The following is a 20256-nucleotide window of genomic DNA, read 5'->3' as shown; positions in this document are numbered from 1 at the left end:
AATCCCTGCTCACACAGCATCATTCTCATGTCCTCGATACCACCAGCTGTATACTAGCCCTGCTCAACAAACGTAATTAACTCCTATCCAACATCAACATTTGGCTTCTATGTCATCACCTATGAGAAGATGACAGTTGGGTGATACATCCTTCTGTGATTCCATGTCATCCTGTGCTTACTTGTATCATAGCGACTGTTACCTTACATATATTCCTGTCTTTGTCTAGATTCAACATTTTGAATATGAAAATATTGTTTTTAAATCTTTTTTACCCTAGTAAAAGTCACAGGGTCTGGCCCATAGCATACATTCAGTAAATGTATGCTGAAAAAGATGTATGATATAATGAAAGTTGCAGCATGGATATGTCAGTTCAGTTCAGTAAACATGTATTGGCCATATGCATACTACAAGGTGCTTTGGATACTAAAAATGGATAACATGTGCTTTGACCTACAGTTTACATTTAATAGCCTAATACAGAAAAAAATTTCTATAAAACTCAATTTTAATTGCAGTTCTATTTAAAGGTTAGAAGTTGTACCTGCAGAATTACATACCTTTAACAGCTCTGGATCTGGTGCTTAGTGAGAGCAATGAATTTTTCTAATGTTAAATCAACTTGGCACTAGTCTTACTGAATCTAACTTCAATGTGTCTTTTAATTCTGTCCCATTTTCACCATCCTCTCTGCTACTGCCTTTGCTCATACCCTTTTCATTTCTCATTTGCATTGTTACCCAGTATTTCTACTCTAGACTTCTCTCTATTATATCATCAAACTGACTTGTTACTTGAACATCTGTACCTGAGTTTTCCATTTGTACCGTAAAGTTAACATGGCTTTGAACTCATTCTTTACCCTCTCCCCCATTCCCTTATGTCTGTTCTTTCTTCTCTTTGAAGCCCTAATGTTGGTAAGTATCAATTACTGATGATCTTTCCAGCCAGAAACATAGGAGTCTTTGTTACTCTTTCCCTAAATGGCCCTCAAATCTGTTTCTTGCTCTCTAGTCTCTCCATCACTATCTAAGCTTATTTTTGGCCTAGAATAATGCAATAGCTCAATAATAATTACTTACAGAGTTCACATCCCTGTACCAACACACCATCTACATTTTCTTAGAGTGACCATATTTAAAGCTGACTGTACTGTCTCAGCATAAATTCTTTCCCCATAGGATAAAGCCCCGGTTCTTCAGCTCCGCATCACCCAGGTCCCTAGCATCTCATCATGCAATCTTCTCACTTTCCTAAATGAATATGAATTGCATTTTTGTGTTTTCACACCCTCTTCTGATTATAATAACCTCCCTTTTCTTCTTCGGACTCTAACTTATCTTTCCAAAAGCTTAAAATATGCGCAGTCCAAAATGGAAAAGACTGTGACCAAAAACAATATGTTCTCTTTCACTTGAACTATTTTAGTAGTTGGTGGAAGATCAAGCTACATAAGATATATCCTTGATTTTACCAACTGGCAGAATTTATTAAGCTCTCAATACACAGTAACTGTAACAATAATAATTATTAAATTATGAATATTTACTAAGAATCTTGTCTGAGTCCAGAATTCAGTTTTATCATTTAGCTGAGATTCATTTCAGTCAATAAATAGGGTAGTTGGTATTTGAGGGCTATATAAACTGATAAAAAGAATGATGACTAAAATATGTACATATCTATATATGACCTTAATCTCCATCAGCCTGGACAGATATAGGTAAAAAAAAAATTTCCCAATGTAGCCAATAAACATTGACTCTGCTCAAAGCCCCCAAATAGATTTATTCTAGATCAAAAACGAGATAAGAAGATGAAAAAGACAAAATATTTTAAACGATAAACACTAGTAGAATGAAGTGATCAGTCTTCTTCAATTATCCCAATATCTTATATACATGTATAAAATCAGTTGAACTCAATAAACGTGTACTTACTGGCCACTAGCAAGATAAAATATGTAAAAATACCCAGAGTCAAAACTTGGTAAATTTGGCAGGTAGATAAAATTATATATTCTTTGAGAATATGTCATTGGTTATCCTGTCTCAGAATGTCTGGGGTAAGTTGGGCAAAGGGTTATTTAATCCCTACACATAGGAGGGTAACCAGCCCACTTGCTTATGCAAAGAAAAGAATGGTGCCCAAAGTATACTGAATATATCACATTAAATGTCAATCAAAGCAATTTTATACTGCTTATACTTTATTCTTAATATCTATGCACCAAGGTATTCAGTATTTATACCAATATTTTTACTTTTTTTCCTGATATTTTTAAACATTATAACTCAGCATATACAATGACTATATTTCTGGCAAATCAACATATATAAATCAAGCCACATTTTCACTTAGATTTCCACCATAAGTATATGACGCTTGATACTGATTTCTAATAGATTTTAGTATGAAGTGACTCAACGCATGTCACTTCTGTTTCTCTGTTAACTTTCTTCTAACCATGACTTTTATTATTTAAAAAAATGAATCGTTTACAACTATCATTTTATATTGCAAATAATTGGTGGCATTGCCATCAAAACTCAAACCATGCCAGGGACGCCTGGGAAGCTCAGTCAGTTAAGCATCCAACTCTTGGTTTCAGCTCAGGTCATGATCTCACAGTTTGTCAGGTAGAGCCCTGTATCAGGCTCTGTGCTGTCAGTGCAGAGCCTGCTTGGAATTCTTTCTCTCTCAATCTCTCTGCCCCTCCCCTCCCTGCTTGCTCTGTCTCTCTCTCTCAAAATAAATAAACTTAAAAAAAAATGTTTTTAATCCCAAACTATGCCAAAGAAATAAAATAACATTCCTTGTAAAGGAGAATCTATATTTTCTCAATATTATACAAATATCAGTATCACTAAAAGCATCTTTACTTTTTATCTGTTAAATACAATCTAAGTAGTAGTAGTATTCAAACACAGCTTCAAATTACCCTTTCCAGATTGTTGTGCCTCAAGTCCCTCCTATGTAGAAATTTCAGCAATATCAGAGCAATTTTAATTGTCACTAATATCACACATATGTTTAGAAACACCATCTAGTTTGCATGTTCAGGTTTCCTAAGCAACGTTTGCCATTCCGTCATGAACTGTCATTTATTCTATAAAGCTCTGCACTTGCTTCCTACCAAGCAACAGGCTGATAGATTTCCTGTTGTTTTTTTTAAAAAAAAATTTAATGTTTATTTTTGAGAGAGAGAAAGACAGAGTGTGAGTGGGGAAGGGCAGAGACAGAGAGGGAGACACAAAATCTGAAGCAGGCTCCAGGCTCTGAGCTCTCAGCACAGAGCCCAATGCAGGGCATGAACCCACAATCTGCGAGATCATGACCTGAGCTGAAGTCGGATGCTCAATAGACTGAGCCACCCAGGGGCCCCAAAGATTTCTTGTTCTGATGCTAGATCTCTCCTCTCTGTTACTGTATCCCTTAGAAAACACAGTATCCAAATGTCAGACAAATGAAGAATTTCCTTTCCTATCTCCTTTGGCACAATGAGTAATTCCTGGGAAAATTCTGTCAAAGAAGTTATAGCATTCCAAGACTGGAAATGTTTTGTTTTCTCTCTCAGTGGACTCCATGTTTTGAGTAGTCAGATGGCACTTCACCAGCCAAGTCAACTTCAACCTCAAGTCAAGACTCTCTAGATAGTCCTTCCTCTTTGTCAAGGCCCATTCCCCACTCCAAGTCTACCATCCCTGATGTACCTTGTACCACCCCAAGTTGCTACAAATGGCTAAGAGCCTCCTCAGAGTGCTCTGCCTCCTTTCTTTACTTATTTTTTTTCTTTTCTCCTTCCTTCCTTCCTTCCTTCCTTCCTTCCTTCCTTCACTTCTCTTTACCTCCCTCCCTTCATTTCTTCCTCCCTCCCTCCCCATTTCCTTCCTTCTTTTCTTTTTTTTTCTTTCTTAATTTGTAGAAAGATGTAGAAAGTTACAGAAAAGATGTCTATTATTTTTCTGCCTTAAAGAGAGTGTGATAAGCTGTTATGTATGGACCATTTGTCTCTGAGCTTTTTCTCAGAGATCTTGCCAGCTGAGAAGGCAGCTGGCTTAGAGAGGAAGAAGACTTAACAATTTAGTTTATTTCCTTTTTTTTTCCCTTCTCTGAGCAATGGGAAGGGCATTTGGTTTGATTTTCTTTCAATCAATGAACAACAAATATTTCTTGAACAATTGCTGTATGTGTTGAGCAAAAATTGTTCTGGGGGTAGAGCAGTAAACAAAAGAGACCAAGTCCTTGACCTCATAAATCTTATAGTCTCAAAGCAAGTGAAGGAGCAAATCTGCTTCTTCATCACTCCTGAGACCTTATCTTTCCTCCATATCCAGTTCTGGCCAAGGAGGGCCAGAGGAGATGTAGGATACAAATGTTCCTTTGTATAATTATAGTGCCTTGGTCTATAAGTATATTTCTTATATCAGAACACCTGTCCAGATGCCCCTAAAAAAATTCCAAGCCACTTCTGTTTTCTGTAACTAAATGCAAATCATATTGAAAATATCAGGTCATGATCTGACTTCCAATTCACTCCTGTCAGTGAAGAGGTTTTATAAAATGCAGGAACACACATACACACACACACACACGCACACACACACACACACAGTGACACAAAAATACAAAGCTAAATATATTCAGTAAAAAAAAAAAAAAACAAATTATTTTAACTACCATATTATTTTCCAGTAGGAGATCTTAGCTAAAATTTTATGAGGCATCACAGCACCCATAAAGTATGCAAAATAAATAAGTGAATTCCTGAACAACGTGGTATAAATTTGATGTTACCTTCAAATGTGAAAAAAGAAGTCTGTGATATATATATATATACATTAGGATCTTGGATTTATTTAACTGGCTATCATCAGTGCCCCCATTGAAATACAATTGAAAATTAATATATCTGGCAGTAAAAAATATGACCATTAATGAAAGTTCACACATGATATTTTTATAGAATTGCCAAGTCTCTTGAATTCAGAATGTGGGACAGATGGTCACATGGTGAATTGTTCTCACTTGCTAATGCTTTCTGCTGCTTCACTGATTTTTGATCTTCAGAAGACTTCAGTCTCATTCAGAATGTGTGGGAAATGAGAGATTCCCAATTGTCTTCAGAATAGATAAAAAATCTCATTACATCTATGACAGAAAATTATATAAATTATGTAGACCTAAGCCAAATCAAAGCCTTCCTAAATTTTTAGGTTCTTCACTGGGAAGTTTTGAGTTTATATCTAAGACTGAAAATGACTTTCCTGGGAGTACAACATGCTAAACTCCTTATTTTTATTAAACTCCTTTCATTTATTCATTTATTAATTAAATTCATATTCAACAAATATATTTATTCAGTTATTCATTTAGTCATAACTCAGGGTTAATTAGTCTGTTTAGGCTATTATAACAAAATACCACCAACCTCATAGCTTAAACAACAGACATTTATTTTTCACAGTTCTGGAGACTAGAAGCCCCAGAACGGGATTCTAGCAGATTTTGTTTCTAGTAAGAGCTCTCTTTCTGACTTTCAGATGGCTGCCTTCCTGCTGAAACCTCACATGCCCTTTCCTCTGTGGCATGTGGAAGGAAAGAACACACTGGTCTCTTCCTCTTCTTCTAAGGACATTAGTTCTATTAGATTGTGATACCACCTTTATGACCTCCTTTAACCTTTATTATCTCTTTATATGGCCATATCTCCAAATACAGCCACATTGGAGGGTTAGGGCCTCCACATATGAATTTTAAGGTGACACAGTTGAGTCCATAACACAATATTCATTTTTCATCATTATAAAATAAAATGCATGTTACTTTTGACATTTCATGATAAGACATAGCTTTTCTTTTCCCCTCTTTGCATTAGATCATTAGAAGGTATATATTATGCCTACTGACTGGCAAAAGGATTATTGGCTCTGAATTAGCTGAAATTTGAACCTCAGTGGCAAATATATATTGTAAATATCACTTATACAGACTTCAGATTCAAATGGTTGATAGGGTGGCTCTGAAGCAAAAGTATAGGTTTCCTCATGTGGTCTATGAAATGGAACTACTCCTTACTGTCAATCTTAAATTTAGCCACTGTTCATCCTGGCTCCTTCATACATGACACCAACAAATCAGGTATTTCATGTCAGGCATAACTTTTATCATGCAAACGACAGCATTTAAGACACTTACTTATGAGGGTTGCATTGGTTAAGTACAAACTATCCACTGCTCTTGGCCACCCACCGCTGATGGGATCAGAGCTGTTATCTGATCTAAGAACAGCTAAACTGAAGATTAGTTGGGTTAGTCAGGAGCCCACAAAGGGGTCATTAACAAATCTTCACAACAACACAGTTTATGGTGATAACTAGGCCAATTCTTTGTTTTAGAAATTTGAGCAGGAGTTTCTGAACAAGTTTACCAGTTGGCAGAGACACCAAAAGGCAAAGACACAAGGAGAAGCAGTGAATGGGTGTGTGGGTGGTGGGTGGTGGGTGGGAGGTAGGAGAGCAGAGCTCTGTCAATAGAGAGTCCTGAAGCAGGATTTCAGGCATGTCTCCTATAGAGATGTACAATAAAGAATTTAACTTTGCCCAGGGAGAAGTTGATCCTTTGCCGTCTGTTCCTGCAAAGTAATTTCTAAACCTATGAATGCCCTGCCTCACAAAAGTGCCTTTGTGTATCTGGAGGTCTCGGGCCTTTCCAGATAGTCTAAAGATATGGTTTACGGTAGGAGGCCTTGGGTCACATGGTATTAGCTAGACTTCTAGAGCACCTAGAGACTGAGGTCAGCCACATGGTCAGTGGCTAAATGAAAATATAAACTTTGGATTCAAGGCTCAGGATTCACTCTTGGTTGGCAGTACTCCATGTATAATGTCACACTTTGTTTCTGAGAGAGTTAATGCTGTCCTTGACTCCACAAGGAGAAGGCAACCAGAAGCCCCGTGTTTAGAACATTCCTGATTCCAAAATTTCCTGATATACCTCTGGGGCATCTAAAACAAGGCCTATAGTTTATACAGAGCTTTTGTTCTTCCTGTAAAACCCTGTTGCATGACCTTTCCTTGGTGCCTGTGAAGCTTATCCACATGGATAATTTCCTTCTATATTTCCATAGAAATGGATGTCCCGACAGTGAACCCTTCTACATGAACATATATAAGGAAGTATATGAGAGAATAATAAACCTAGCATTGTAGTCAAAGGAATAGTATATATTTCAAATTTATTTAGTTATCTTTAATTCACATTTGCAAATATGTTACAGTAAAATTCAAACACTTGTAGGAAAGACTTGTTATGGTCTATAACCTCTGCTAAGGAGTGAGGACCAGAAATCCAATATGGATGATTCTAAAACAATAACAATGTTTTAAAAATGCTGCTGAAATTTCACCCTTTAGGTTTAGAGAAGCATTATTCTAAGGTAGCTAGTAAACTTTATTAAATGAGAAATGGCTTTTTGGGTATCCTTGTGTTTACCCTGCTGCTGCTGTGGTGCTCCCCCCCCCCCCGCCCCCACAATGCTTTGGATGCTTCCTTTTACACTGTCACACACACACACACACACACACACACACCTGTCTGATGACTCATTTCTGTGGGAAACTTTTCTTTGTTTTCCAAGGAAATAGGTTGCTAATATGATAAATTTATCCATACCAAGTTATTTGGTGTTGTTGGCTTAATATATAACCACACAGATATAATATTTATATTTTTAGCAAGGCCTTTTGTAATGTCTATCCACAAATCAAAGAAACATCTCTAGGGGTAAGCCTTTAGGTAGACCAGTAGTGGGAGTCTTTGGCTGCAGTGGTTTTGAAAAAGCCCTAGGAGACCATGTTCTATTCTGCCACTAGTGAACTGTGAGACTTCAAACAAAAGATTTAATTCTCTTCTGTACCCTCAACTGTAAAATGAGAGAACTGGTCCTGCAGACTCTGCCAATGACTAAAAGTATTTTCTCTTTGAAGAGTGACCATATACCCAGGTCTGCCAGGGACAATGAAAATTTATTCATATTGCTTCAGCATAACTATTAATTAATTAATTAATTATTAAGGGTGCTTCCTTTACTCTCAGAAGGAGCCCAGTTTTGATGATATCCAAGCATTATCTGCCAATTGCCCAGTTTATAGAAAACTTTCTTTGTATCACGGTCCTAATAACCTCAAAATAGTAAGCACAGGTAAGACTTACCTGCCAAACTTTCCAGTGCCTGACTGAGGCAATGTCTTTTTAAAACTGTTACAATGACTGAGCCATTTTATACTTAAATGGTATTAATAAAAAAAGTTCTATGTCAAAAATTAGAGATTGTTTTTTAGGAAATCAGTATTATATTTTTCCTTCATTCTTTATTCTTTTCCACCCCCTATCCTTCACCCCTGCCAGTACCATAAATCAAAAGGGAGCAAAAGTTACCTAACTCTATCTAGATTTACATTTTACTCAATTCATTGAAATCCTCCCTTTCTGAAAGTCCCCTCCATCCAGGAGACTCCAGTGAGCATATTCATGTTTCAAACAAATCTGCCTTTGTTAATCATCAAAAGGTATTTTCTTTAATAAGTGAGGCTCGGCAGGCCCTGCAGCTGTGTTGTTTATTTTATAGCAAGCACAAAGACAATTTATTTTTTTAAATACTATAATTAGATTAGTGTTCTCTTTACTGAAGCATCTGTAGGAAAATGAGAGTGTGTTTCTTTGAATGAATGAGCAGTCACATTTATTTTTATTAAATCTGAACTTGTCCTCCGAGATAGCTGAATTTAATTTTATGTTCTAATACAACATGTAATATTCCAACTTTTTTTTTAGATAAAGTCATGGTTCCCCCAAAAAGGAGGTTGGACTAAATTGAATCTTCGGATTCCAATTTTATGAACTGCATTAAAATCTCTCTAGGGTGCAGGATTATGTTTGTGTTGAAGAATGACTACATTAAGGTATGTATTTGCATACATAAACAAATATATCCGGATGGTTATCTATGACCTGTTGTTGACACAGAGGGTATCAGAGAATATAATAACATTATACCTTTGTTACGGCTCTTTAGGTCTTTACTAAAAAGTTTTAGAAGTGCTATTTATAAATCAAAAAGATTAAATAGAGACATTTTTAAGGTTTTGGAGACTGGTTTATCAGCATTGCATCTATAAACTGGTTCCTTAGAACTTTCGAGGCTGCAATTAAATCACCCAGGGAGAAGACATTACTTCTTGACCAGCTAACTTTCCTTTTCACCTTGGCATAGCCAATAAGGAAAATATTTTCTGTTCTCTATGCCCTTTAACTCTTAGTTGATGAAAGAAGTTTAATATCAGTGTCATATCTTTAACAAGAGAAAAATATTCTAGTTCTCTATTATTGTGTAACAATAAAACTACAGACTGAATAGTTTAAAATAACAATTTATTATTACCTTTCATGGTCCGTGAGTTAACTGGATTCATCTGGATGGTCCTGCCTGACCTTTTTCAAGCAATTAGAATAAAATGGTAGCTAGGGCTAGAGTTTTTTGAAGGCTCAATCTTGCTAGGCATCCAAGTGGCTTCTTATCACACATAACTGATTTTTTTTTTAGCTGAGATGGCTTGCACAGCAGCAGGAAACTGGCCAGTTCCCTCTTTTTCTATGTGATCTATTCTTGTAGCTAGACTTGGCTTCCCCACAGAATGTCTGTCTCAGAGTAATTAAATTTCTTATATGGGAACTAGCTTCTCCCAAAGCCCAAGGTGAAAGCTGCATGGCTTTTTATAACCTAAACCATGGAAGTCATGCACCATTGTTTTCATTGCTTTCTGCTTGCTACACAGGATAACCTCAGATTCAATATGGGAGGGGACACCCAGATACATGAGTACCACAAGGCATGGTTCATTGATATGTGGTGGGGCAGAGGGCAAAATTTTTGTACATAAGGTACCACAGAAATAAAATAAACATGATTTTAAAATAAATAAATTTAAAATAATAAATACCATCTATTCTTCAAGTCTATAAATTTATTTTTATAGAAAAGTTTATTTTATAATTTTAATAAGTCTACTTTTATCTCCTTAAATAACTATAGCCACTTTGATATATATTTTTAGTTTTATTATTATTCTCTTTTAAGTATAATATTATAATTATTTTCTGCTTATTCCTTTATAAAACATTTTTTTTTATTTTAATAATGTTATGAGTTAAATAGGCATTTATGGCTTGCCCTAAGGATGTAACACAGCTCCTGACAGAATTGTTAGTCAGCCTTTGGGACATAATTTATTTCAGTCATGAATAATTCTCATAATCAAACAGCCAAGCAGTAATACAAATTGCTGTAAAGAAAATAATGTTTAAGAAAATATCTTTATGATTGTGTTACAATCTAACAAAGGAACTGTTGGGGAGGAAAAAATTTTTTTACCATTTACGTTTCTTTTGGCTAGTCTAAGGATTAAATTGACATGAAACAGATTCACAAGAGAAAATCAAATCTAATTACAGACATACAGGGGCTCCATAAGAATATGAGGCCCACAGGCAGTTAGGCAATTGAGGTGTATATGCCATTCTGAGGTAAGGAGAACGCGATAGGGATCTGGGACTTCAAAGAGAAGAAAGACAATTCACAGGAAGATAAAAAAGAGTAAATGTTTGGTAAACAAACATTTGCTGGGCCATATAGAAACAATGGGACACAAAGAGGAATTTTAGCAAATAGACTGCTAGTTTCCTCCCTCCCTATGATACTTAATTCACATTGGACTGTATTCTCCATGTTGATAGCTGCCTTCCTGGAAGAGATCCTCTGTCTAAATTCTTTTAGGCAGCTGGGATGTGGGGGGGAATGTGGGGGGACATAAAAAGAGAAAAACTTCTTGTGTCTCTTGTTTCTCAAACATGATACAAAAAATAATAAATCTAAAATAATCCACATGCCAGAGACCCATTTTGAGGTGGCAAATTTTGCTTCCTTATAGAACGTATAATTTTCTCAGTGAGAACAATATGTACTAGTATTATACACTAATTCTGAGCTATAATTTTTAATATTCATGAAAATAAAATAGAAATTAAATTATTTTCAAGCTATATTTTAGATATTAAAATATCAGACTTTTATTTACTAGATAAATTCTATTCAATCTCTGCCTCTTTATAGTTAAGAGCTTTATAAAAGAGGTAAAGAAATATGTTTTATTATAATTTCCAAAGAATACCCCAAAAATCTTCATACTTATACGAAAAAAATATAGATTCTGTTGAATAGAAAGTTATTATTCTCAGAAAAAGGACATGAAAACCTTACAAACTACACAAAATACTCAGTAATGTTTTTCAAAAGTGGTTTGATTTTGTTTTCTCTCTTCTGAAACATTTCCCTTCTTATTTAAATCAATATATTTAAAATGAATGCAATCACTATTTCATTGTAACTTCCTTCCCAACCATTTGAATTGTAAACACTAAAGATTTCCATTTAAATAAAAGGCTAGAGAAAGTACCAAAAGCAACTGTAAGAGCAATACAAAATGTTAGAATCTGATTTTTTCAACAGCTAAATTGATCATAAAACTATTCTGATTGAGATTCATTGTTTTGAAATAGATGTTACGCCCAAGTGAAAGTTCACTTAAGGTATTTGGAATTTAGGAATAGAAAATTTATTGGAAACTTTGGATATGGGACATAAATTTAAAAATAGACTCTGTAGTGAAACACTAGACACAAGGGGAAATAAAAAGAGGTAGGACGTTAAGTAGAAAAAAAACATAAAATATTTAAAAAATAAAAAGAAGTAAAAAAGGTAGAATAACAATTAAAAAGAGAAAAATAGAGGCAGTCAAAATAGAGTATTTTTATGAACTAAGTGAACTAGAAATATTTTTTCAGTAAAGAACTTATTTTTAAGAAGTTCTGATAAAAGAGGGGGAAAATGAAATTCTTACAAACCAGTGTAACATCTAGAAAATGTTGCAGAAAATAGGAATCACATTTTATAATTCAATTTTAACCTTAAAGTAAGTCACTGTATTCCAGATTAGTTCTATCAAGCAAGGTTGGATATTATTCCTTTGTTTATATTCTAATCTTCTACAACTATACTGTAATATTTTGTTGCCTGCTTTGATAAGTAGTTATTATTGACTGAAGGCCTTAAAGACTAACTTTCTCTGAAACAAACCCCAATGTACCCCAATGTGGGTAGACATGTGAGAAGATAGTATCATTTAATTAGACATTTTTTCTCTTTGTTTTCCATTCATAGATGTATTTGTCCTGAAATTTGCCCTGAAGTTGCTTTGCAATGAATAGCATTGTCTTCTATCTTTAGAAGACATAATTTTCTTAATTTCTTACCCAAGTAATTAATATTTAGCAGACTTTTTTTCAGGTCAGATTTCTATGGCAAGATGCTGTGGTAAGAATGGGTGGGATAAAGATGATGATGGTGGTGATGGTGGGGATGTTATAGACTGATTAGATGTAAAGTAAACAAAACAAAAACATTCAAGTGACAATTCAGAGAAGAAATTTCAAATAAAGGGAATGGGTGTTAAAAATGAGACAAAACTGTTCCAACTCCAAAATGGAGTTGCTTATGCTAAGCTCCATGTCACCAAACTGAGATTTAACTTAATTACAGTTTCAGGTCTCCCAAAAATGGAATCTTAAAACATCAGTCAGAAATTACCTGGTCAGCACTACTTAGGTATGCTGATGGATTCCTGCTGTCCCCTAAAGGAAAGTAACTTTATAATAACCAATTCAAACTTTTTGCCTAGTTTAATTTCCTTGTTCCCTCTCCTTACCATCTATAAAAGTATTTCATTTTGTACAGCTCTTCAAAGCTCCTTTCTATCTGCTAGATTGGATGCCTGATTCAAACAGATTTTTGCTCAAATAAACTCAAAAATTTTAATATATCTCAGTTTATTTTTTAACAAAGATATTTTCACTGCTATGCTACATAATTCCGAAATGAAATTGAGTGCCCTGTTTTCTGGCTCAAATGGAGAAGCGTATGTGGGAAACCATGTTTTCTAATTAGCAAATACCTACGCATGTTTTTTACCTCAGCCTATAGTTGCTTTATATTGAGCCTGGCACTATTCTATTTTTCTGTTAAAGAGAGTGATCCACCTCTCCTAGTGGACTTACTATTGTTTCTTAGCCCTCTGTCTGAAGCTCTACCTCAGGGCATCCTTGAGATGTGTTTTTCTCCAATTGTTCCACTACAACTCAGGATACAAGAGCTGCCTAGTGTTCCTGATCTTCTTTCTATTCATAACCTCTCCCTGTGGGATGTTTTATTACCATGAGCATTGATTTAAGTTGATAGCTTCTCATTCTCAATCTTGTTGGCTATGATCTTGTCTTGTCTGAATAAACCACTCAGGAAATTCATTATATCCATTCTGATATTCTCCTTATCTTTCTAGTAAGGTGGATAATCGATGAGGAAAATATACAATAATCATTTGTAAAGAAAAACAAACTATTTTTTTCCCTTTTAGTTATCCCCTTATCTGGAGACCCACTGAATAGTGTCTATCTGATTAATTATACTGCAATAAAATACTGATAGCTATAAAATATTAATTTTCATCTATTTCATCAGAGTATGAAATAATTATCTAGTTAACTTAGCTCCTGGCTGATAAATTCCTTGCAAATAGTAAATACTAAATAAATGTCAAACAAATCATTATCTTTAGATAACTTTATCTTATACAAACTTATTTTTACTTCTTTTGATGCATTTAAGCCATATATCTAACTGACCACTGCAAAGTTATTTTTGTCATCATTCATCTTCATGTATGTTTGTATTAAATTGTCATTGCTATTAGTCATTGAAAAAAATTTATATTATCAAATTATATAGGAGGAAAAGAAAACTAAAACCACCATAGTTCTAAACTTAGTACCCAGATAGAACTATCTTGTGTATTCTAATATTTTTTCAGAGCTATGTTTGTATGTGTGTCTATATATCTGTGTTCATATTGGTATTGAATTCCAACTGTATCCCCCCCCCTTTTTTTTACTATTGGAGCTTTAGGGATTTTGAAAAAAATTATTGGTAATAGCTTTTATATTTTTCTTTTTCCTTGATATTTCACAAAGCATAATTTCCATACTGTTAAATATTCTTCATAAATAAAGTTTTATTACTGCCTAATATTCTATTTCATGGATTGCCTTAATTCCCTTACCTATCCACGGGTTATTGACCACTGCTGCTTCCAAGGTTTTGTTCTAATAAATAATGCTGTGGTAAAAATCTTTTGCTGACATTCTGATTATTTCTTTAGGAAAGATTCTTAAAAATGGAATCAGAGAATGAGTCCCTCTTCAGACTTTTGTCACATTTTGTTAAAGGGCTTTCCAGAAAGTTTGATCCAGTTGTATTGTCCCCAAGTGCAATGTATAAGAATGCTGATCTCCCTGAATCTCAACATTGCTGACATCCATAGGTATTAATTTCCATCAAGGACAGCGCTATGTCTGTATTGTTTTCTATGACCCAGCAAGATTAGACACCCACAGCTGCTCAATAATTATTTGAGGAGAAAATTAACAAGTATTTAAATCTTTGTAAGTTTAAGAGGTAAGATGTTCATTCTTTTGAAAAATACCTACTGATGCTGATATGTGCCAAACAGAGGTGAATACGTGTGGTTGCTGCCGTTATGGGGCTTGCAATTTCATGTTGAAATCGTTATAGTTTTAATTTAAATTTTTGCATTACCAGTGTTTTTTTTTTCCATTCTGTATTGACTTTTTCTGCATCATTTATTTTGTGAACTTTCTATTCATGAGTTTTGCTCATTTCTCTATTGGCATTTTTGAATGAATTTCTAAATATCCAATGAGAGCTCTTTGTATATTATTAGCTGTGTGCCAGATCTGTTGCATATAGAATTGTGCTATATTTTAATACTTGGGTTGATATACAAGCTAGCTATGCCATATTGGGAAAGTTAATTACTTTAAAATCTCAGTTGAGATTAAAATAAAACCTACCTCAAAAGATTGTTGTGATCAGCAAATGGTATAATTCAAACAAACCTTTAAGCACAGGCTCTTAAATAGTAAGCACTCAATACATAAATATTAGTTTTACTATTAGTGTTATTACTGCTATTTCTATTGCTCAGATAAGCCTTTCTTATACAAAGATTAAAAATTAATCCATATATTTTTCTGTTTAGAAGTTATACAAACTTTCTCAGGTCACAGCTCCCTTAGTGTCTAATTTTTTCAGTGTACTCCTAGATCAAAGGAAGTACCTACTACCACTGAGTTATTAGGTCCAAACAATTTAAGAAGTATTTATGTCTTACCAAGAACTTAGCGGTTGGAAAAAATTCACATAAATGAAAAAAACTTAAAATTCTTATATAACCACGATTACTAATGGGATGTTTATGCCCTAATGAATACTGCACAACTTCTCAGATCTCAGAATCAGATTGAAAACCACCATGCTCCCTTCCTTACGCATTGAATTTTCCACTACATTTGCTTCTAATCTCAGCAATTATTATGATACAAAGATAGGATGTCAATGAAACAAATGTAGCTCCATCTAATGAGGAAACTGTGTGCTGGGAGTAACTTGTGCCATGTTCAACAGATGTCAAATATTGCTTCCCTTGAAAATTTAAACTATCCCATGGTGCCCCTGAATTGACCTTCTACAGTATCCTTGGGTAATTTGGTACAAAATTTAGGAACCATGGGCTATATGTCTTACATTAGTTTTTGTTTTTTCCTTTGTATATAATTATTTAATTTATTTATATTTTACTTTCAGTAATTTAACAATATAAGTTTCTCTTCCATAGCAATGTTTATCAACATAATCGAAAAATGTTTTCTTTCTTAGGGTTTAACATCGCTTTATCATAAATCAAAATAATACGTAGCCCAGAATCACCTTGGGTGCTTATAAATTATGCCAGACTTAGAATACTTTTGGATAGGATATTTTAAGCAACACTGATAAGTGACCCTTGGGGACCCTACACTTGAGAATAATTTTTCTGGGATCTATTTCTGGATTACCTATTCTAGTCCACTAATCTTTTTTAAGTTTAGGTTGATTTTAATTTTTTAGCTATATAACATGTGTCTTTATCAGGAAGAAAAAGCCTATTCCTGTTACTTTTGTTAAAAAAATTATCTGCATTTATTTATACTAAAAGTAACTGTATATTTTTCAATAAATTGTTCCATCAGTGCTTTCTCTTTTGCCAGCTTAGAATTTATTAGCTTAGAATAATATTTATGTATATTAATATTTTCTATATTGACTATCTTATAGCAATGTATTCAGTGTTTCCTTTCCATTTCTTTAAGAGAAGAGAAGAGGGTGCTGCCCCTCTACTTCAAGCCACAGGAAGTCACTTCAAGAGGAACTTCAAGGACACCACTCAGAAAGCATGATAGCCCCCTGGAGTCTGGGAGGCATGTTAGCCTGATGTCTGGCTCATGCCCAGGAAACCTACAGGGTGAGGAACTGGTCCAAAGGCAGGAAACAGTCTATGAAGAAAGAGAATACATTGGGAAAGAGTGGATATTGTATTCCTCATGGCCATAGGTGAGCCACATGGGAGAGAATCAACCAGGTTCATCTTAAAAGGGACTCCTCCCAGAGGACTTCTTGACAAGGGTGAGGCAATTCAGTAGACAGTGGCGTACACAGGATACCTGACTGAGGGTGGATTGTAAGAAGTGGTGTGTGTGCCTGATAAATGTGTAACAACTTTCTGGAGCGCTGATTAGGGATCCTTCCTACACCAACATACACCTGCTTAGATGAAATCTCTGCCTCAACTCTTCTTTCTCTCTGTCTCCAACTCCTGAAGAGTTAAATCCAAAAGAGGAAATGATCCAGAGCCCTGCTGAGGTCTCTCCACTGTTCAAGGTACTAAGGAGGGAAGAGTGAGAAAGTGTAGATCTCAATCCTTGCCCAATTCCAAACATGTTCAGCCTGTGCTGGAAGGAAAATTTCTATCAACATGAGATTAGAATTTAATATAGATTCATCTAAGTTTAATAATAGAAAGTTTAGGAAGTTTTGGAATCTTCCAAATAGATATTGAAAGTATTATAAAACGAAAATCTACATAGCATAGTTAAATATAACCTTTGAGAAAAAATGAAATTAAATAATCAAAAAAATATGAGATTCCTCAATAGTCAGTCATACACAGATTTGTAAAGCTCATATGTTTTGTTTTGACTAACAAAATTATTTTTCAAATATTTTCTTTGTATTACTGATCTATTCTTCACATCTAATATACAATTGTATTTTAGCCACATATATAGTTTTATATATAGTCATATATATATATCACTACTCCCACACATATTTTAGAAAGTCTTCTATAGATTCTTCCTAATATGTACAAGCTCAAGTTGTTTTTTTTTTTTTTTTTCTAAAAGTAAGGGTTATTTCCTTCTTTCAAAATAGATGAAAGGAGGCAAAGCAACTGGCATAAAATTATATATCAGAAGGAGGGTACAGGTTTATGAATACAGAGAAAAGGTCACTGACTGGGTGAAATATTTGTGAGAATGAGACGTGGCACTGTAACATTTTCAAAGCAAGTACAATGGATAGACCAAGAAAGTGTTTGAACACAAAAGTAAAAAAACAAAATAAAACTTTAGGATCAGAACAACAATAGATCTTGGAGTGCACGCAAAAGTCTACCAAGGAAAATGAATAATCTTTTCCCTTTGTGAATCAACATTTGTCAGTCATCTACTCTGTGTTGAATATATCCTTCTGGCCTCAGAGTCCCCTTCCCAACTCTCCTTCCTTGTGGGGAGTAATGCAGCAGACATAGGCCAGAACAGAGCTCACTCTGCAGGCTTGGGGCAGTCCTGCCTGGGGGCTGGTCCTCACTGCCATCCAAAGAAGAGCCAGGTTGGGTGTAAAGAAAGTGCACTATGTTACCATTCAGAGCAAGGGTTATAGACTAGGCAACTTTAGTCAAAGAAGGTATTAGGGATAGAGGTACCGATATGAAAATATCAAGTCCATAATTTTTATCAACTTAATCCTTTTAGATAGTGAGATCAAAAATGGAATGATAGTCCAGGAAAATTTTTCCCTCATCAACCTGTGGCTACCTCCTTGACCTATTTGGTATTCAATCTCTGGGTGATTGAGGACAAATGATGCTGGCCTGTAATATCATTTTCAGTAATATCTGAAGGAGAGTAGAACACAGTAAGTAGAGTAGGTATAATAAATCCTTCTTTTTCTTTGCTTAGGTTTTTACAAAAATCTCTTTTTTTCCATGAAGAATTTTGAAGCCCGAGGTATTCCAAGAGTCTTAGTGCAGTTTTACACTTTAATAATTTCAAATATTTAATGCTGCAAATTGATTTTAAAAACAACAGTTGAAAGTTGAATTAGCTGTCATTATTATTTAAGTTTAGAATTTGGAATAAAATATTTTTTATTCAAAATTTTTGCTTTAGTTAATGTTAATGTTTGTCACCTTCTATTAGACTAAAACCAAATGTTAATATGTAAAATTTTATTAAAATTATAAAAAATAATAAGATTATTAAATGTAAAGAATGATAGTTAATAATAGTTTATTATTTAATGGTTTCAATAGTTATTATTTAATAACTAATAAATAATTTCAAGTGAACTTTTATAGAAGTTTTGGCATTTATACATCTGAACTTACTGAAGCTATACCTACTGTACTAAGGCTTTGGGTCACTGTGTTTAAAACCTAAGAAGCATTTTTAGGTTCTTCTAATGGAGTCAGAACTTTGCAGCCTTCTTTGAAATATTTCTTGATTTAATGTATTTATAACTTCTTTTGTAACCTTTATGGCAGAAGCTCTCAGTTTTCGTGACTTTTAAAAATGTGGTTTTGGGGAGTGACAAAAATTAAGTCAGACTGAAGGTAAAAGGTGAACCTGGTACAGAAGGATGTTAGGAGAGCAGACCTGGGCACGAGTGGTGGATAGGGTTCCTGTGAGAGATAAGGAGGGAGGATCAAGGCTGGTAGGCACCAGGCAGCAGGCTGAGGTGATGGGGCAAAATCACTAATAAACAAAAGACAGGAAGGAAATACAGAGCAACCTGACAGTCCTCTGGGCCATGTCAGAAAATGTGGTTTTAAATAATATACACTTCCCTGGTGATGTGATTTGTGTTTTTAAATTTCTCTACACTGGGTGGGAGGGAGGGGAGGGGGGGTGATGGGTATTGAGGAGGGCACCTTTTGGGATGAGCACTGGGTGTTGTATGGAAACCAATTTGACAATAAATTTCAAATAAATAAATAAATAAATAAATAAATAAATAAATTTATTTCTCTACACTTATTTCTCAGAAGAGAGCATAAACTCTTATCTTTTTCTCATAATGTCATCTTAAGTGTTGATTGGATTGTTAAAAAAACAAATAAGATTATTATATCTGGTTCCCTATGGAGATAGCACCCTCAAAAATTTTATGTATATCATGATATATATATACATATACATATATATGTGTATATATATATGTATATATATATAAAGATATGTATCTTACATTATTTTTCTCTAGAAGCAAACTTTCAGAGGATCTAATATGTAAATATACAAAACTTAAACCATGTTATGTGTAATTAACTAAAGCAATTATACAATATCTGAGACAGAAAGCCAGCAGATCTTAAACAATTGTATAGTATTATCAAGAATCTTATATTAAAATTAACAACCAATTGCTAAGAAAGTAATTTCCTCCTCTAAAGTATTTTAAGCCTCCAATGATACATTTCCTGAAAAATTATGATTTTTTTTTTATTTGAAACACATTTGCCTATTCCTCCTTTATGGATAAAACTACCTACTTTTAAACTTAACATGCACATAGGGATTTTGTAGAATGTGTTAGATTCAGAAGATGAGATTTCTCTGAATTCTCCTACAGAATAAAAAAAAAATGCTATGCACAAGGCAATCCAAACTTTTGATGAATGATCACACTGTACAGTTTGACTGTCATTTCCTTGTCCTGTTCTCTATCACACACCTGATACTGACATTTCCAGGGCAGTTTCTCTGACTCAACAGACTCTAGGTTTTCTTCATTTTTTAAGGGGAAAATGACATAGCCCTGATTCTGTTTTGATGGGTAGCTTTTAAAATCAACAACCTATAGATTTCTAGGTATAGCCCATCACAGTAGACACAGGCATCAATTAG

This window comes from Panthera leo, chromosome B2 (genome assembly GCF_018350215.1).
Source record: "Panthera leo isolate Ple1 chromosome B2, P.leo_Ple1_pat1.1, whole genome shotgun sequence".
Classification (NCBI taxonomy): domain Eukaryota; kingdom Metazoa; phylum Chordata; class Mammalia; order Carnivora; family Felidae; genus Panthera; species Panthera leo.
The sequence above is the reverse complement of the archived record's forward strand: the minus strand, read 5'-3'. Positions refer to the sequence as shown.